The following is a 21,375-nucleotide window of genomic DNA, read 5'->3' on the forward strand; positions in this document are numbered from 1 at the left end:
ACACAAACACACACACAAACACACATGCACACACGCAAATATTGATCCGAGAGTGGCGTTATCTGAGATCCGGTTTACAAAATACGATCAAGTTTTTGTCCTTAAAAGTAATGAGTTTTATTGAGTTTCTTTATTGCTTAAATATTCTTTGATTTCTATAAATTACACCGTCTAAAAGCTTTTGCAGACAATCGCAAGATGTAAAGTGACCTAGCCGCTGTATACTAGCGAGAGGAATCAATTTTATTACGGTGCTCACATGGGCCATAAATGCTGACAGCTGCATAAAACCATAAGTGAATGCCCTGGAAAAGAAGGTATATCCTTATTTTAGAGGGTTACTTTTATGCTAATAAACTTGCTGAGTCCACGTGCAGGGTTATAAAAAAAAGGTGGGGTAAACCTAGCATAGTTCGGTCGCACGCAGAAAGCAAAAAATCAGATAATCATGTTTTTTTATAATACACTGAGCTCAAAAAATGCACGGAACGTTTATTGAAAGCGAATTAGAAGCTGCAGCGCTTGATCCTAATTAAAAGGACCTCCGGAGCCTGCCTGATGTGATAAGTGATGGAACTTCTTCCTCTTCTGCGCTGTAGCAGACGACGCTGCATCATCATCAGTTTCATGTGACAAAGAAGCGGTAGCACGCGTTCGCGCTCCACGCGGACCCAGTTCGATTAAAGCCCTCATTATTATCTGACGTGCACTCTCCACTCTCTATCGACGGCTTGGCTGCCGGAGGACCTCGAGGTTCATTACATGGTGCCGGAAACCCGGGATCTCAAGACAAGGCCAACCTCATCGAGGCACGGAGCCGCGCAAGCCAATGAACTTACGCGACACCTGCGACCTTGGCCCCAGAATCCCCGGCCGCCAGCTGACCGCTATGCAACGGCTACTCCGACGTCGCCAGAGCCTCCGCTCACAACTGGGCGGCATAATAACCGAAGCGGAAGAGGCACTGCGAGGGCAACCTGGACTTTCGGCGTCCGAGGTGAGCGTTGTGCTAGAACGAATCGAAGCGCTCCACCACCAGATAAAGAAACAGGACGACCTCATATTTGACGAGGCACCAGACAGCCTGCTCGAAAGCGAGACGTCGGATGCGGGCAAATATGGGGACAAGGTCGTGAACACGGCAGCGGCCCTGCGCTTCAGGTTGCAAGATGCGCTGGCATCCAGACCTACGCGACCGCCGAATTACCAGACACCGATCCCCAGCAAGGTTAAGTTGCCTCAGCTTGACCTCATCAAGTTTGACGGAAACACGAAAAACTGGCAGCGCTTTTGGGTGCAGTTCGCGTCGGCGGTGCATAACGATCATGACCTGAGCACTGCAGACAAATTTAACTATTTGAACACCCTCCTGACCGGAGCTGCCGCATCGGCCATCTCTGGACTCCAGGCCAGCGAGGAGTGTTACAAAGACGCCATCGACATCCTAAAGAAGCGCTTCGGTGACGAAAAGCTCATCATTTAAGATCACCTCAGAGGCCTTCTGGACTAAAAATCAGTTTCGCCGTCTTCTAACGTGCATCAACTTCGACGGCTATACGAAGAGGTTCAAGTACACGTACGAAGCTTGAAGGCACTTGGCATCAGTACTGGTAATTACTGCCTAATGCTACGGGACATTCTCCTGAGAGTACTGCCATGCGACATGGTTCTGAAGTTTCACGAGCGCTTCAGCCCACCGACACCTTCAACAACGACATTCACCTCAACTCAAGCCATAAGGGACCGACAGAACCAGACGGTACAGCCCGAACAAGAGCTTCAGCAGCTTCTCGAATTCATCGATTATCAAGTCCAGTGTCGAGAAGCCGTGGAGAACGTTACGGGAGTAAGCACCTCAGACATCGCTGTGAACCTAGAAGAGCAACCTAGACAGCAGCAACACTGTCACGTACACACCGTGTCGATTCTACACACTTCAGCGAAGAACACTCAGCGGTGCCTGTTCTGCCAGTCCACAAAGCATCGTTCAGAGGTCTGCGACTTTGATGAATGGAACATCACACGGAAAAAGCAGCTGCTCGCCAAGAAAGGTCGCTGCTTCAGATGTCTGAAGAAAGGCCACTTGTCCGAGGACTGCCAGGGTCGACCACGGTGCGGCAAGTGTGCTCGAAAGCATGCAACCACCATGTGCATGGCAGACGCCCAGAGCAGCCGCAACGTTGCCTTTACACCGGTCAGCCTGGTTTCTCGGCAAACTGGCCCCACGGTCCTCCTACAAACTTTGACAGCAACAGCCGGGGGCTCCGCATCCTCGGTACGCCATCGAATTATTTTCGATGGCGGAAGCCAACGCAGTTTCATCACTGCAGAAGCGTCCAAGAAACTAGGATGCGAGTTTTTAGGAGAGGAAACTGCCACTGTGGAGGTCTTCGCAGGGCTTAAAACGAAAAGAACCATCAGAAAAGTGCCGGCCTTCGTCGTTGCCGCCATTACAGAAAAGCCTGTGCCGATTGAAGCGCTTGAAATAGACGAAATATGCAACGACCATATTCCCACACCAGACTACCAAGTCATCAAGACAATGGAAGGAATGCACTTGGACGCCCGGGCAATCTGCGCACAACAATACTGCGAAACCAAAATATCGATAATGATTGGATCCGATCACTACTGGGATCTTGTGACAGGCAACGTAAAGGCAGTGAACACTACGCTCAAAGCCGTCGAAACCTTGCTAGGCTGGACTGTTCAGGGACCTTTGCCATTAGGCGAAAGCGTTACCCACTGTGCCAACGCTATCGTGCTCCGAGCGGGCGTGGAAGACAACAAGAATTCGAAGTCTCTGAACCGTTACTCGACCTTTGAAAACATCGGCGTAAAAGGCAAGGCCGCACAAAACTCAGAGACTGAACTGGTGAGGACAAAGTTTGAAAAAGCATTCGAACAGACGAACGAGCGAGAAGGGAATTTCCCGTGGAAACCAAGCCTTGACCTAGGGTATAACCTTGATGCTGCGACGGTGCGGCTCCACAGTTCAACGAAAAAACTACGAAAAGGTGTCGATCTCGGGAGGAGGTATGACACAACGACCGGTGCCCACCTGAAAGAAGGAACAAAGAAAGAACTGAACATCTCTCGTGATCGAGCACACCCACGCAGAGGTCCTCCATGGGGGAGTACGAGACATTCTGACCAAAGCTCGCAAGAGGTGCTGGGTACCACTCACCGACTAAAAAAGAGACGACATTCGGCGATGCTTCGTCGGCCGAAGTTTTCAGGGAAGCCACATTCGCTCAAGCAAGGAATACACCCGCTCTGCAAAGACCATTCAAATGTAGGGCACCTGCGTTATCAGTCGGCGGGGGAGAGTGTTGGAACTTCTTCCTCTTCTGCGCTGTAGCAGACGACGCTGCAACATCATCAGTTTCATGTGACAAAGAGGCGGTGGCACGCGCTCGCGCTCCACGCGGACCCAGTTCGATTAAAGCCCTCATTATCATCTGACGTGCGCTCTCCGCTCTCTGTCGACGGCTTGGCAGCCGGAGTACCTCGAGGTCCATTACAATAAGAAATAGAGAATGGACGGCTGTAAAAAGGGGGGGGGGGGCTGAGGTCACCCGAGCACACAATAAGGTAGCTTGATTTCCTGAGGCATCAAAACGCAATCTAAGAGCAGGTGTACTAGATAACATTTTAGCGTTTAATTTCTCTATAGAAATGCTGCGTATCGTCTTGCTTGGACGCCTTTTCGAGAAAGATATTGCTTCTAAAACGGAATATATTATCCTCATGGAGACATCCCCTAACCATGGGCTCTTTTGTTCAACCTGAAATTGCGTTTCAGCAACATCAAAAGGGTCGTCGAACTGCGCGCGGACAGGCTGACGTGGTTCCCTTACATAAGCTGCCCTCTCCCAGGACCGTAAACGGGCCTTTGGTAAACTGGCAATAAAATAAAAATGAAAGTGCTCTTGCCATTTTACGTTGCAGCCGCAAAAAAAAAAAAAAAAAAAAACGGGGTTGCATTTCCAAGGCGTTGTATACTGTTTTTTTTCTCGGATTATCCCGTTCGTAAATTCGCCACAAAAATTTGATAATTTCTATCTGCGAAGAACGTAGCAGCCTGACTGTCTGTCTGGCAAGATGTCTTAAGACTAGTAGCACTAATGGAAAGGTAGTTACATTTTGGCCACCCATCAACAATATTACATGCAGAACAATAAACACACACACAAAAAATACACAACAGCATTCTTGGATCAAGCATAAAGCATTTACGCCAACGGCGATGCCGCCTCTTAAGCCAAGAACAGACACCGAAGAAAAACGTTAGAGTCCGTCCAGTACTGCGAAAATGTAAGACCAACAAAGCACGTTGGGCGGATAACAATATTGAGGTAGGTATGGTGAGTTGCCCTGCCGATGAAATTAAGACACATACACATAACTTCGCTAGAAATGGTTTGAGATGAATTATTGCATGATTTATTTCGGGATAGTTACAATAAAACGAGGGTTACAGCCGGTTTCTGTAGCAGCACTCCCTCCGTTGACGGCCGTGTATTGGTAGAAGAGCGGCATTCTGTGCGTGTACAACTTCTTAGCAACTAGTTATGACAAGTAAATGAAACTTGTCGTTATCGAATGAACACCGGCGGGCTGTGCATTTTAAAAAAATACGCTTAGTATAAATCTTCCCTGGTTCTCCTGCCGATAAAATTGAGTTTTCAGAAGTGCCAGATTACTTCAAAGTGGGAAGAACTCCTTTAAAACAAGTAATTACCAATTCTGACCTTTGTTTTTATAATGGCACAAACAGTAGAGATGGTACAGCAGTGCATTTTTTTCAAACTGGTTACCTTTATACTCAATTCGGTTTGGCGCTCGTATATTACCCCCGAAATAAGGTTCTCCAATTATAATTTACTAATGCACACATAGCCACACCATTTTTTTCTTCGAAAATGACGACGATATATACGTTATACGAGCATGCGGTCTTGTGCTACTTTCCCAAAAACAGACCCGTCTGCAACGTAGCACACGATTCACTTCGTAAGTAAACATGTGGTCGTAGGAGTATTTGATTATAGGTCATACGACCTTTACGTTTATGCGCGAAGCTGCCGACAGTGTCCCCAGAAAAATATTTTCCAGCAATGCGTTTTTGTAGTGTAGTGATCAAGACTTTAACGAATCTTGTTTAAAAGGATTTGCGTGTTAGGAAATTGTTCTTTAAAAACCTGAGAGCCTTCAAATTTTGTAAAAGAACTATTTACGTTCTCCCCAAAACAATTCCTGCAAGCATTCCGTGCGTGTTGAATAGCAAAACCGTATTTCGGGACAAACCATAACCCGAGCCCGACCTAGAGCCCTCAGAGTACGTTCGCACGCTCATGATGCCTACATTCAATGAACTCATCAACGTAGAGTTGGCTTTCCTACTTGTACAGTAGTGCAGTGAAACTTCACACATAAATGAACATGCAGTAAGTTTAATGGAGGCGATCGGAATACTTGCGCGCAGTCTGAGGGTTACAGGAGTTATACTTTTATTTAAAATAATATTTGACATGAAAATTTTTCTTCTGAGTACTCTCAGCGCAATCTTTGTCAATAGAGCTTTTACCACACCCGCCTCAAACCTCCTCCTTTTCGGATTTGTTTTGGCGCACGCAACAATTTCGCGATACAGTGAGTTCAGGCAAGGAGAGATATTTGACAATATTTACGCGCTGTAAATGTGTGGCTGTTAAATGATATAGGTGGTGGGCCTAAATAAAAAGCAGAGGACTTTACTGGAACTTATTTTACAGTACTTAACTCGTTACGGGCGTAGCATATACCGGGTGAGGAATTATACAATGTGCAGAGTTTTTTTACAATTTACATATATGAAATGAATACAGGTAAATGGCTCTATGTCTTGTGGCCGTACTTTAAAGCACGGGTGAAAGTAATACGTTTTCTTTGGTTAGGACCGATGGTCAGATGTTTTTCTGTAAGTGTTCTTCATATTTTTTGTCTCTATTTCACACGAACCTTACTGGCACCTAATATAGCCCTCCAGGAGAAGTACTCGATAGTTTACTCCAGACCATGTAACACGGAAACCTAAGGTAGTACTACACAAAAATCAGTTGCAAATTTTAAAGGGGTTTAGCCGGAGGCCTTGTATACCTGCGAATGGCCATATTTCCCGTCTGGTGCTTGGCGTCCACAAAGGTGGACGCTGGACACACCAGCGCCTTTCATAGTGTCAAGAACATCATCAAGAGCTCATAAACAAGAAAAAGATTTGATAATTATTTTTAAAGCGAAAATTTTTTTAGTGGGACTGATGGCGTTCTGCAACAAGACCCCCCAAAAACTAATGCGTCTCTCCGAAGACCGGATGGTCAACGGAAAAGCTCTGATGAGATTTTTGGACACATGGCGCGTTCGTGGAACAGGCCTCCATTGTGTCAAAACGGTTACTGAAAATCGCTAAAAAGAGGAATGGTTCTGGATAAGACAATACACGCATCGATCATAAAGGAAGAGCACAATAGTATGCGTTTATATCATAAACCCCGTATCGGTATACATTTAGATCGTTCTTAGATGGGCTTACTTAGTGCGCGATAAATGGTCACAAAGGTTCATTCTTTGTTTTCTATTCGGGTATTTGCAAGTTTTACGGTCGGTCGGTTGAACTCACTTTCAGCGAAGGATGAATGCACTGTTGCCATCCGCCATTTTCTCAACTCTCTTTATGAAAGGATGGTAAATTTTAGGAGACAAACCAAGTCAGCAGGAAGTGCGAGGAAAGCGCGAGTTGAAAAAATTCCCGCAGTAAAACAATTGCTGAGAACTGAACAACCCCCTACACAAGGTCGCGTTTTCTTTTCCGGTTTTACCGAGGTTTTGGGATTCTCCGAGGTCTCTCGGTGATGCTGACAGGGCGTCCGCCTTGAGGGCGCTTCAAAGTTTCGCTACTCTTTTCAGACACTTTTAATAAGGCCCAAAGCTCTTTGCGCATTGGAGCAGTGATCTGACGTCTGTCAAGGGCGTACAGGCTAAGTGGATTCATTTTTCGCGGAACGTGCCTGTCAGCATCAGGATTTCTAGGGAAGTCATAAGCACAAAGTTTGGTTTCGAAATGGGCCGATGGAAATTCCTTTTTCCCCTAGGGTGGTCGCGCGTGTTCTGCCTGGCAGCAACGTGCCTTCTTTGAAGCACGACTTCTTTGTCTTGTGCAGCAGGGGGCGTGCTTGAGAAGCTGCGGCTGTTCTTAGATGCTCACAAATATCCACGTATGTTTGTCAAACTTCGCGCACGCTATATCGGAGATAACTAAATTCGACATTTTTTTAGCTGTATTGAGCCCAAGGGGTTATTATGGTTGAGGAACGCAGCTGTGACTGTTGATTGATTGAATGTAGGGTTTAATACGCCGACCCAACGCAGGTGATGAGGCGCACCATAGTGGAGGGCTCCGGATTAATTTTGACCCCCAGGGGATTTTTAGCGTGCGCCGAAATCTCGCACACATAGGTGTTTTGGCTTTTCGCCTCCATCAGAAAAGCGGCTGTGACTTGTTTTGGTATGAATACGCTGAAGTAAATTACATCACGATGAGCTGCTTCGTTTATTCACCAGTCGTTTCTATTTGAGGCAGCAGGTCGCACGCCTCGGTGGTGCATTCCAAAACCCGACTGTATTGGCACATCCGAATCCTTCCTTTCCTTCCGAATAGTCCTATATGAGCCCTGCACAAAGTTTTCTGTGCTTCCTTACCGGTATTATCGTCTCTTAAGGCGTCCTTTTTCTTAGAAGTTCCGATGTTTGTCCGTGCCTGGTTTTACATGTACCAGCAAACTATACTCATTTCTGCGTACCTGAGCGGGCATGTCTTTTACACGCCCGCTGTGAAATTTAGATCTTCATTAATCAACAGAACGCTCGCTTATCTATTTCTGAGCGTTAAAGGAGCGCTGACACCAACTTTTGGCGCCTAAAAATTATATAATTGGCTTCAGTAGTTTATACAGATGCTCACAGAAATTTTAGCAGCGATCTAAAGTCGGAATCACATCGACCATTGATTCTGATTATCCCGGCCCCGAGCTTCCACAAATCGGCAGCACTAGCCAAATCGCGTTCGCCGTGACGACACATTGGCCGGCGTTTCCCGCCGGTTGAGGGTGACGTCGTATAGTCGTTTTCAGAACCGGAAACGATAGCCTGCGCTGCTGTTGTCGGTGGTATTCGTTTGAGCAGGCGACGCGGGTGTACCTCTGTGAGCAATGCTTGTAAACCTTGCGCACTTTGCGTGTTCGACGTCTTTGCTCTTCAGTTCGTGGCCGGCGCATGGTGAGCCATTGCACTGGTGCAGAAAACTTCGCGGTGTCGACGCGCGTCGCCGAAGCTCGCCCAAGTTGACCTATTGCAAGCTCGCGGAATGCGAAGTACTTCTCAGTGGAAGCCTGTCCGAGCAGATCGACGACGACGCCAAGATGCATTATTTTCTACGCGACGACATGAACCGCGAAACGTGTACTGAGTTCGTGCGCGGCACCGGCCGCAAGAACGGTCGCCCAGGCCAGCGGGCTCGGTGTTGTTTGGGTCAGCTAGGGTGTTGGGAACTTTAGGCTTAGTATCGTGGCGAATATTTGATCGCCGGTATCTGTACAACTGTGAATGACCATCCCTTAAACAACTTTTCACCACACTATCATCCACTTTTTCGCATGTGGAGCTTAATTATGGTAATACTTGGCGTTTGAGCGATCGGTGACCAAGACATCTGCAGTGGCCTGTTTTGATTCTACCGCGCAGGTGGTGCCCTCTTTCGGCCGCTCGCCGTACCGCAGTGCCAGCAGTACTGAGTTGGAGCGGCGAACCTCCGCTGCCCGTCAGCGTAGGCTTACCATCGCGGCAAATATCTGAACGCCACTTTTAAATTCAGTGCTAATAAAAACCCCTAGCACAATTTTTTACCTCACTAACATTTTTGTCGCATGTAAAACTTCTTCATCGCCATTAGATTCATTAGAAGAGTGGTGACAAGCTGTTGCTATCACGGTCTCCACCGGTTCGAGCCGCAGTGATATTCAAAAACGGACGACAGCGAAGCCGTCGCCGGTGTAATCGTCTGGCCAAATAAAGTTGTTCTGTCTGTCTGTCGGGTGGCAGCGACTTACCTGAGTCTAACTATTCAGATGACATGTCGACTGCGTGGGCGAGTGCGGACCATGTGCAATCGCAGCAGACGATGCGGTAAACGTCCCTGACGTCACGGAAACTGTGCCGTAAGATTCGCCGTCCTGCATTTGAACTGCCGTTTGACGCCCGACGACCAAATTTAAACTGATTGGAATAAATGCGTTATAATTAATTCTACGCTGGCGACTGACCGCTTTTGGTTCGATTTTTGTATTTTGTAAATATTAGACCACTAGGTATTCTTTACAACATAAAAACCAAAAGCGACAAATTTAGGGTCAGTACTCCTTTAATACCACCGACCTCCTTTGTCTGCATCTGTGAGCTCAGGTAGCATCTATTGCAGGTATATTTATATAGTAAACATGTAGCAAAATACAAATTTATGATAATTCAACGCTTCCTGTGGAGAGGTCACCCAAAATATAGAGTGTGAGTTTTGTACAGCTACAGTCTGTTTTTGTGCTTGTACAGTGGCGGCAAAAACTATGGACGCATGTTTAAATACGCCACAACTATATGCAGAAAACTAAAATTATGATCAATAACCTCGGGACAGCACAGGGATCTCAGATAGGTGGCGAGGGAGTGAAAGTGGTAAGTGAATATATCTACGTAGGCCAAGATGTGACCCCGGATCCCAACCATGAGGCAGAGATAACTAGAAGGATGAGCATACATATCAAAACAGTGTAAACCAGGATTCGCATCGCGTTGAACGTTACGCAGCTATGAAGGTGGACATGCTGCTGTAGATGTGTTGATGCCGGAGACCGGTTCTGGGAAAGAAGAGGGAATACTTTATTTCAATTGGAAGAAAAGAGGAGAAGGGTGTGGCAGAGATGACTAAAAGGCATCTCATTTAAAGGCCAACTGCACTCAAATTTCACCTCGGCCAAATTTGTTTTTAATGCGTAGTAAGTACCCCCAAATAAGCTGAGACACAAGTGGTAGCCCCGTGAAACGCCTCGTTAATCAGTCAGAAGCGTTTAAAAAGGCTCCGCCGCAGACCACTCTGCACCTGCCGGCGGATCGCGTAAACAGCCATGACGCGCCTGTGACGTTCCAGCCGACGGTGGCTTTTTCCTCTGGCCAGCCACGCAGCGGGAGAACCGGTCGAGCTCTGCTGCCCCGTGCGCGCGTAGAGCTTGCGCGCAGACATTCTCCCGAACTGGTGACCGTCCGGCCGCTCGCTGGACGGCTGCAACGTCACTGCAATGGCCGCGCTCTCCTCGGTTTCGGTTTCAAAATCGCCGATTTTTGCTGGCCGCTTGCGGCGTCCACGTGCGTATTTCAGCTGTTGTATTTTGCATGTTGCTTTCTTTTTAAGCAGACTATAAGGAAATAGGGTTTTCAAGAAGTCGAAATTTTGAGTGCAGTTGGCCTTTAAGGCAGCTCCTGGCGGCCTTCTTGGGGACGCCCGACAGGCTCCTCTTCTCCGCCAGTTTGCTTGCGGCAGTCAACCACTCTATAGTGTGGTGTGCTCAAAGTGGCTTGTTGTTCCCGTAAGCGCACAGGTTGTGGGTTGTATACTGCGGAACTGCGAAGTCTGCCGTGTTAGCGAAGGAAGCGATTTTATTGATTCGTAAAGGTGAAGCTTAGCTGGTGTGAGCAGCATGTCTGTCTGGTCTTGCCCAAGAGTTACCAACAAGTATGTGAGGTGACTGTGAGAGGGAAAGAGGTTCCCGGCCTGCACCACATGTGTATAGCAGGGAACCAACAAGTATGTGTAAACCAATATAGGAGCCTCTGTTCGTGCCAAGAATGAGACAGTTCCATTGGTGCAAAAAATAGCAAACCACGCATTAAAGCCGCTAGCTGCAGTCTCCATCTCGGTCATGCACAAATAACCGAATTATTACGCCTTGTAGAAAGGCATCCACTACGGGAGACTAATATAATAAAGTTGGCATCTATACACAAGTTGTCAAATCCACACCGCTATGTATGTGTGTAAACAGTGAAACGTAAATTTAATGGCTAACTGATGTGTTTTCTTTTGCTTCAAAAAATCAATGCTTTTAAACATTGATTAACAAGAACGCTAAACACTGCATTGTTCATGTACTCAGAGAACATGTCTGCAGTAATAAATACCGGGAAAAATATATATTGGTTAAACTTTGCAGATGACCTCAATAGAAACACAACTGAAAACATATCGTTCACAACTTCCACGAGCGCTTTAATTTGTGTGGAACTGTTTCTATACACACATTACAAACGGCTGAAGCTTGCTTTAAAAGCTTCACCAAATATAACAGCTTATTCGTTAAGTCCAGTCAAAATCCCTGTAAAGGCGGTCCATTCAGACCCTTTATATCCCTCCAGCTTGTCGCTCGAGTCGACTGCATGGGTGGTGGGAAGAGGTGGCCTATTAGAGGTACCGTATTACGAAAGCTCTTGTAGCAGCCAGGTCATATTGTATCCGAAACAATTGAAGAGCCCGTACTCCAGCAACGTGATCGGCAGTTCAGTGTGTCTCAAAGACTTAAATTGATGTCTTCAAGAAGTGCTGAGTGAAGGCAATTTCAGAAGCGCTGTGGTGGGTAATCTTAGAATGTCTATCCGTTCTGCCATGAACCCCGACGCTAATTCTCGTAAAACTCGGTATTTTTTCCGATAATTCCCTTAGCGCACATAGAGATCTTTAATGTATTTCTTTGCAACATTGGTTTCGAACTTACCCTCTTTGTGAAAAAGCAATATAGCGTTTTCTCGTTACTTTCTGTCCATCTTATTTATTACCTTCCGTTTTGTATCCTGGTGAAGGTGCTTGTTTATATCTCAGAATTAACAAATGATGATGATGATGGTTGGATGTTTATGGCGCAAGGCCAACTGGGGCAAAGAGCGCCAAAACAATAGTCATACGTGAGGGGTGAAACCTTAAACACTATGTAAAGTCAGCAAAAAGAAAAGTAAAATCACAAAACGAGAATGAGCATGGCTGGTGTATAGGGCCAGTTTTGATTACCGTATTTAACCGATTCTAACGCGCACTTTTTTTCCGAAAAAATACGCTGAAAAATTGCATGCGCGTTAGAATCGGATACAAAACCGAAACTGCCGAAACAACGGAAATTTCGTCCCAACCATCGCCATCGCCATCTCAAGATGGCGCCAAAGCTTTTAGCAAGGATTTTTCGGACGCAGCAAGCCTAGGCGCCTAGGCTTTTCTATCGGCGTTCACACAAATCGTCAAATCGTTTCACTTACGCACTTGATAACAGCAATGGCAGCAGCAGCTCCCACGCGTTCAAGCGACGAGGAGCGAGATGAGTGAGAGAACTTCGGGAACTAAATCGCCCGTTTCTCTCGCATTCGTTTGTCTGGGTCACAAAGTCCAGTGCGGGTTATAATCGGAGGTGCAAGTTTTTTCGGTATTTTTGCCAGGAAATTCGGGTGCGCGTTAGAATCGGGGGCGCGTTACAATCGGGTAAATACGGTATGCGTGATAAGAAATGAGGTTTAAAAACTTAATGTCTGACAAATACTCAAAGACACGTTTCACAGAAACCATGGCATCGTCACCAAGAAACAGCGATGGATGTAGGGGGATATGTTGTCTGTAGAGTTCTCTGAAGTGTTTGTGTCGTGTTGTGTGAAGTGCCTTGCATGTTATTAGTATGTGCACTACGGATAGGGCCTCTCCGCACCTGCTGCACTGGGGTCTAGGAGATCCCGTCAGCAGATACGAGTGAGTTGCATGCGTGTGCCCTATCCGTAGCCTACTCAAGGCGACTTCCGTGTGTTTTCTGTTCACTGTGCTTTCCATTTCCTACGAAGGTATTGCCGAATCTGTGGCTTAAGGTCACTCTGTGGTAGTATGGTTATATCTACTGTGTTCCTTAGTGCAGCAACTGCGGCCTTCTGATCCGCAACCTCATTGCCAGCAATTCCAGCATGGCCTGGAAACCAGCACAACACCAGAACAACTTTTTGGGCATATATAGACATGATAGTGTTGAAAACCATATGGACAATTCTGTTTTTGCATGGCTTGTATGATGCCAATGCGCGCAAAACGCTCAAGGAATCTGTATATATGATGGACTTCGAGATTTTGTGTTCAAGAATGTGTTGTGAAATGAGTAAGATGCCATTTGCTTCAGCTGAGTAAATTGTGGTGTATGTGCTCATGGTTCTGCATGCATCAAAGTTTGGTCCATGAGCAGAGCAAGACACTATGGTTGCAGTTTTTGATGCGTCACTATAAAACTCTGCACATTGATACTTGTACTGCAGGGAGAAGAAGTGCTGCAAAATTGCAGTTTGTGGTACCCTGGTTTTATCAATATTAAAGACAAGTCACAACACACAGGTTGAAGCTGCCAGGATGGTAAAACGTCAGTAAAAGAAGATGTGTAAATGTCTGAAAAGATGTTGAAATCCGAAGCTTCCTGTCTCACTCTAAGTGAGAATGGCAAAGGAACGAACGGGCAATTTACAAACACTAGTGATGTGGATGCATCATTAAAAACAGGTTTAAAAGGATGGTTATTCATCGATGAAATTTTGAAAGCGTAGAGCAAGTCCATGTACGTTCGTTGGTCCTCAAGGCACCATTTGTTACATTCAACGTATAGGCTCTTTGCCGGGCTAGTGCGGAACGCACCGGACGCAAGGCGGAGGCCCAAGTGGAGTACTGGGTCAAGCATTTTTAGTGCGGTTTTTGATGCCGACCCATACACGACGCTGCCGTAGTCTAACCGGGACCCGATTAAGGCGGTAAAGACCCGCAGAAGTAGTTCTTTGTCTGCCCCATAGGATTGGTGGGAGAGGACCTTGAGAATGTTTAGTGTTTTGAGGCATTTATGTTTAAGTGCTTTGACATGAGGTATGAACGTGAGCTTGTTATCAAATATGACACCTAAAAACTTGTGCTCCCTTTTAACAGGAATATATGCAGGGCCAAGAGCAATCTCAGGGTCCGCACTAAGCCCGCGCTTGCGGGAGAACAGAACACAAGTACTTTTGCCCGGGTTCAGTTTAAAACCGTTAAGGTCCGCCCATCCAGCAAGCTTCTTAACACCGAGCTGTACTTGACGTTCGCAAATTGACAGGTTACAGGATTTAAAAGATATTTGAACATCGTCTACATAGATGGAACAGGAAATGGTTGGTGGCAATGCCTTTCGGAGGGAGTTCATCTTAACTATAAATAATGTGCAGCTTAGAACTCCACCTTGAGACACACTATTTTCCTGCACATGTATCCCGGACAGGGATGACCCAACCTTAACAAGAAATGTCCTCGTGGACATGTAGCTAGAAATGGTATTTAACATGTTACCTGACACACCAAAGGACTTCAGGTCGCTAAGGATGCCATATCACCAGGCTGTGTTGTAAGCCTTTTCAAGATCGAAGAATACCGTAAGGCAGAACTGCTTATGAGCAAATGCATCTTTTATGAAGGATTCCAACGCAACAAGTTGATCGTTGGTAGATCGCCCCACCCTAAAGCTTGCCTGGCAGCTCTCGAGAAGACCGTTGTACACAAGGAAGTACACGAGCCTGCGATTTATCTTCTCGAGCAGCTTGCACAGGCAGCTTGTCAGAGCGATGGGACGATAACTGGCGGGAGAGGAAGGGTCCTTCCCTTCCTTCAGGAACGCCACTACTATGGCCTCCCTCCAAGAGTGTGGAATCTGCCCCGAAAGCCATATTTTATTGTATAGGTGTAGGAGTGTTTCAAGAGTGTCTGGGTGTAGGTGTTGTATCATGGTGTATGTAATCTTATCTGCCCCTGGAGCTGAAGGTTTACATGTGCTCAGGGCAACCCTCAACTCATAGAGTGTAAATTCAGAATTGTAACCAGATTTTGACCTGGTATTGTCATGTAGGGACTTCTTTTCACAAGTATTTTTATGTTTTAGGAAAGTGTTTGTGTAGTGTGCAGAGCTGGAAACGTGTTGGAAATGTTGTGCAAGGGTGTTAGCCTGGTATTATAGTGTGTCCTCTGTTGTACTGACCAGGGGCAGGCTGTGTGTCTGTTGTCCATTTAAGGTTACGTATTCGTGTCCAGACTTTGTGAGTGTCGGTGTATGAGTTGATGGAAGTGAGGAAGGCGCGCCAACTCACCCTTGTCGCTACACGATGCACACGCTTCCCAAGAGCCTTTGCCCGTTTAAAGGAAATGAGATTATCTGGCGTGGGGTACTGGCGAAGGCCACCCCTTGTTCTGGGCCTCTCGCGCCCGCCTACAGTCTTCGTTCCACCAGGGCCTCCTTGGGTTGTGGGACGCACTGAGGCCTGGGGCATAGACTTTTCGGCGGCGTCGAGTATGTGTGCCGTGACGAGTTGGGCTGCTTCCTCTACGTGTAGGTGTTTTATGGTTGTGTGGTGCAGTTTAGATGTTTCTGTGAATGTACTCCAGTTTGCTTTTGATTCATTAAACCTGTTATGGGAAGATGGACTGCATGGGCCTTTACCTATGTACGTTAGGGAAGTGGGGAAATGGTCACTACCATACGGGTCTGTGCCCACACCCCACTCAAGACATGGAAAGATAACTGCTCCGGAGAACGTAAGAAACTTCTCTATCAGGCGACCTCGGGCATCCGTTCTGGAGGAGCCCCAAACAGAGTTGTGCGCATTAAGGTCGCCTGTTAGTATGTATGGTTCGGGCAGCTGGTCAACCAGTGCCTCGAAATCAGAGCTCAGAAGTGCAAAATCAGGAGGAATGTCAATGTAGCATACCGTTATCAACCTATTAAATATTATCGTACGGATTGCTACAGCCTCAAGGACAGTGTTCAAAGTGACAGGGTGGCAGGCTAAGGATTTCCGGGCGAGAATTGCCACACCTCCTGAAGAGTGTGTGCAGCCAACCCTGTCCTTTCTGAATACCATGTACCTATTTAAGAAATTTGTTTGTTTAGAATTGAGGTGGGTTTCCTGGAGACACATGATACTTGGCTGACTGGCATGCAGAATCTCATACACATTATCAAGATTTTTAATGAGGCCTCTGCAGTTCCATTGGATGATGTTTTCTGCTCCCATTATTTAAATTTAAGAATAACTGGAGTGTGTGTGCTCGTGTGTGTTCATGTGTCGTCTTTCGGGGCTGTTACTCTTGGATTTTAGGCTTTTCTGTCGGCTTGGAAGTCGAAGGCCGCTCCTTGCGCTGCGTTGCAGGCAGGAACGGCGTGACATCCATCTCCTCGTCAGATGACAGAAGGGTGCCCGGCGGACCAGGCCCCCCGGACTTGGCCCCCTTTCGGGAGCCCTTCGTTTGAGCCGCCACCGCCGAGGGCGTCCGGGGCACCAGAGGTGGCACGGGAGGGGCGGTGGCGGTGGGAGCCGATGCGGGGCCCCCGGTGTCCATCCAGTCGGCACCCTCCAACGCACTGGAAGACGGGGAGGCAGTGGTGGGAGCGGCACCGGTCCCTACAGCAGAGGTTGTCACCAGAACCGCTGCTGCCTCAGCAAGCGGCGTGGCAACGGATTGGGCTGCCAGAGGCAACCCAGGGGGGGGGGGGGGGGGCGGGAGAGGGACCAGGTCAGACTCGCTGAACTGGGTCCCCGTGGACACCAGACGCCGCTCCGCCCCCCGGCGAGCTGCGTCGGCGTACCTCCCCAGAGGGAAAGAGGCGAACCTCTTTCTCGCCTCTGGAAAGGTGATGTTCTCAGTGACCTTTGCATTTATGATTTGTTTTTCTTGCTTAAAATATCTCACAAGTGCGGGACCACGCTGCGTGGGGCCCCTGGCAGTTGGCACAGGGGAAACTCTGGGTGTTGCAGTTTTCGGACGGGTGGTCATGTTGGCCGCATTTTGCACAGGTAAGGCGGCCGCGGCAGGAGTTGGTGCCATGCCCAAACCGTTGGCACTTAAAACAGCGCCGCGGGTTAGGGATGTAAGGCCGGACCGGACATCGAACAAAACCTGCATTGATGTATTCTGGAAGGCTCGACCTGTCAAAAGTTAGGATAAGATGCTTTGTAGGTATTTGTTTGTCCTCTCTACGTACGTTTATGCGCCTGACCCCTGTTACGCCCTGACCTCGAAGGCCCTCCAGCAGGTCGGCTTTAGTTTCGCTCAGTACATCGGGATCGGAGATCACGCCCTGAGAGCTGTTTAAGCTGCGGTGGGGCGTGACCCTGATGTCAAGATCACCGATTCGGGTCTGGCTCAAGAGTTTTTCTGCCTGCTGCTGCTTGGTGACTTCGACCAGCAATTGCCCAGTTCTTTGTTTCTTGGCTTTGTACGCCTCACCAATTATACTCGTCAGGAACTTCGATACCAAGAAGACAGACAATGAAGAGACAGATCTCTCTGTGTCAGTTGACTCAACTACAAGAAAACGGGAATAGTTGTTTACGGTTGTTGGAAAGACAGTTGTTGAAAGAGGTGGAAATGAAACTTCGGTGTGTCCCCTTTTCGGAGGCCGATCACGTTTGGAGGGGTGTTTTGAAAATGCCATATAGCATAGTATAAAAGCAGGGAGACGGGGGTACTTTCTCCTTTGACCTTTCCCTGGTAGTCAAAGAGGTCCCGGAGCTCCCTGCCTGGTAGACAGGCAGGGAGCCCATCGGCCGGAGCTTGACCAAGGCTCCGACGGCCACCGTTTACGGCTTGTACCCTTCACCTTTAAACACCTCGCCACGGTTGGACACGGCTTATGTTGGGAGCTCGGGGTCCGCGGTGTCGCTGCTCACCGTCACCATGAATACTCAAGGTGCCCCGTGCGGAGAGAATTAACAAATGTTTCCACACATGTACAAATTGCTGCAGTAATCTTTTCATTCAACGTAGTTGGTTGAAAATAGGAATTTGATTTGCTCTGCGCAATCAATCAAATATGCTCATTTCTGCTTTCCTGCTCCTAACATGGCCTCATATAAGAAATACCTGGCTTAAAAAGTACTTCCCTATCAAAAGCTAAGCAGGAAGGAATGTAGACATGTCTTTTTGAGTTAATTTAACCAAACTACAATTGCTCACTCTAAAGTTTCTGAAGTTTTGTTTAAGCCCAGGAAATTTCTGGAAGCAGAGCAAAACACTTTTGCAGTTAACTGTTCTTCAAGGAAATTTAGGCTATGAGCAAAGCATTTTTGAAAACATGGGTGGTACAACCTGCGGCGGAAGTGTTTCGACCCGAAAAACTCTATCAAATTCACGGCAGCATATGCTAGAGACCAACTGCACAGTCACACTGACATGCAAAGCAGTATATATAAACTATACAGCAATCACGCCACAGGCCTTCTTTGTCTTTAATTATCTGCTCAAAACTAGTTGGAGGGAATTCGGTGGCATATTTCCCTACCGGCTCTGTACTCAAGCACATCATGCTATGTTTTCCGATAGTTCGAAGAAGGGTGGTTAGGGTGTATGAACATTGTAACAAAATAACAGTAGACAATATGACGGCACTATTAAAGGGGCACTGACACAAAAATTTTGGATCTTGTTTTTTTTGTTGCGATAAGTAGCTAGTGACCTACTTATAACCCGTAGAAACCTCATTTGCTTCAGCGTGCGACGGTTGTTTAATTAGAGGCATTTTCAATGCGGCCAGTCGCAGTTTCGGTTTCAGCGAGTGCCGCGAAACGATGGATTTTGTGTGAACAAAGCTGACCACGTGACCGTCGGAGGGATATCACAGAGGAGAGCCGCCGTAGCACTGTCGAATCCGCATCGACGGCAGTTTCTGCGAATGCCCCCACGTACTGATCTCGTGAGGCGCTTAATTAAAAAGCGACCGTGGATGTGACGCAGGCGCTGCGAGTGCAAATGCTACCGCGGCTAAAGAACGACGCGCGACGCTCGAGACGGTGGGTGGCAAGACGCGCGCTGGGAGCTGCCGGCCGGTCTGCCTACAGGGTCCGCCTACAGATGTGTTCGGCTCAGCACTGCGGCGGATATTCGAGTGCCGCTCTCGTAAGCGGTGCAGATGACAATTTTTAATGCAACCCGCCATCGCATCATTAACTCCTTTCTCATGTAAGCCACCATGGTCGGGACTTGGGGACAATTTCGTGCAGCGGTAACAAGCTATCACTCGAGCTACCTGCGCCGGCCTGGGCCACTTCGCGGCCGTGGCCGCCGCCTGCACAGCGACCGTGCGGCTAGCTCAGTGAGCTGTGCCTCCGGCGCGTTTTCGCATCCAATGGTAATAAACAGTAATAGAAACAGAGTGCCCGGAATCGCTGTAGAACTTTGGTCGCGGCCAGCTGCCCGATGAGCTGACGAAATCACGGCGCCTCCGCCGCCAACGATCGGGTCGTTCGTTCTCGAGAGCAGAAGCTCCGCCCTCCGGCCCTCCGATTGGAGCGGCGAGCCGGGCGAGCCCGCGTAAAACGCCGGTAGTGCGGAAGCGGCAAACACAAACTCGTGACGTGTTTGGATGTTGTTTATTTACAATTGCGCGTGGTCCTCTGCTGGCTGCTCGGTTGCGTTTCGCACACTTCAAAATTGATTTTAAATATGTTCTAGGCTGTATTCGCCGCTGATATTTTGCAGACGATGTATATGTGTTCCCACCAATCTATCTCCGAAGTTATCTCGCCTTCAAAATTTTGTGTCAGTGCCCCTTTAAGCAATCAAGGACTGAATAATATATTTCTTTTGAACTGTTCTTCCGAGGTAACATTACTCTTAGGGGACTCTTCTGCCCATAGAGCGTTGTAGCAGCGTTGCATCTTAGCGGTCATCTTGGTTGACAAATTTGTGCAAGAGGTTCCAATTATCAAATTTATGGGCGCCAGAAGGGACGACTGTGCGAGTTAGTGCACTATTATGCTTGCAAACCGCGCTAAAAGCGGTGCACCAAAAAAGAGAGGGCCCAGACCGGCGCTGTTTGCTAACCTCTCATTTTTATCTTTTCTAGAGGTTTATATACATACCTCGACAACAAGAAGGAGAAAAGAAAAAAATAAACATGCGGAAAATGGGAGGTAAATGAGATAAAAAACATTGCGTGGATACAACAAACATTTTTTAACACTTGAGTAAACTTATTCCCGGCTCAAGATAGGACAGAGGGTGGTGCAGCGAACATTAAAATTTCAAGTCGATATAAAATTTGCCAGAACTTCTGATAACACAACTGGCGCAGTTAAGGAAAATTTAGCATATACCACAGCATTTCAGATTACCGCGAACGTTTTCTGATCGAAGAAGCGACTTTGTTTTTGTAGTGGGGGACTTTTATGATTTCCCTCACGATTTTGATATGGTGGTTCCCAATCGCAGCTCGCTGGTTGAAGAACGGCGGGGATTTACGATCGAGGCAACGCAGGGAGAATGGCCAGTTTTTGTCGTATGCCCAAACTTTCATCATTATCTTCTTGCCCTCTCTTTCTAGCGCGCTTACTCGGAATAATTTTATCGAGCTGGGTGTTACTCCACGTCAGATCGAGCTGCACCACACGCCTGCTCCAGCATATGCGATTCAAATATAAAGTCAAACTGTGGTCCCGATCCAGCTTCCCCAAAGAAAGCTGGAATATTGTAGGAAAACTTCTATTTTAGGCACACAAGGTGTACTTACTCTTTCCCCATATCATCCTCAAGTAAAAACTTGCGTCTTGTAGTACCGTCATGATTGGTCAACTTCCAGCTCGCATGCTTTACCAGTTGTGCCAGTTCTATTACTGATGTTCAAATTTGCCGTCCTTAATAGCTCCTAACACGTGTACAAAGTCGAAAATAGAGGTACTCTCACTGCCACACTATTTACTTCACATCCCAACACATACCCTTCTCGTCTGTGCAAATGTATTGATAACGTTTATTTTATATCTCTCAATTTACGTAAATTTAGAGCTGTGAGTCGGACTCAGTCTTTACCAAAGCGTGCACTTCCGTCGGTGACAGAGATAAATCTTCTCCCAACGCAGGCAATCTGAAAGCAGGGGAAGAACTCTGTTGTGTTCGTTTCAAAGCCACCCGCTTAGGGAACCTGCCCCTCAAAAAGCAAGAGGCGGCCCTTGTGCGTCCAGCAACAGATCCACTTTTGCCATTCAAACGTCCTCTACGCTAAAACCAGATGTTTTTCAGCGAGACGGAATTCCAAATCACCGTCCAGGAAAACATCGGCAAGAGTTCGCGCCAAAGTTTCAGCTAACCTGAAAAATTACCTCAAGAGGCAGTACAGCGCAACGATTCCGTGACCGACTAGGCCCTGGTATTGAAAACTTACGATTATTTTGAATGGTTCCGCTATGCCCGCATGCATTGCCGGGGGTCTAATG

The 21,375-nt window shown here is 47.4% G+C and overlaps 1 pseudogene; it reads left to right on the forward strand.

The window, feature by feature from the left end:
- Window positions 1–1,663: 1,663 nt before the first annotated feature.
- The window catches only part of LOC144175387 (uncharacterized), a 79,782-nt pseudogene continuing 60,070 nt past the window's right edge, over window positions 1,664–21,375 (forward strand).

Source organism: Haemaphysalis longicornis, unplaced genomic scaffold (genome assembly GCF_048455015.1).
Source record: "Haemaphysalis longicornis isolate Haplotype H1 unplaced genomic scaffold, Haemaphysalis longicornis Haplotype H1 scaffold_3, whole genome shotgun sequence".
Taxonomy (NCBI): domain Eukaryota; kingdom Metazoa; phylum Arthropoda; class Arachnida; order Ixodida; family Ixodidae; genus Haemaphysalis; species Haemaphysalis longicornis.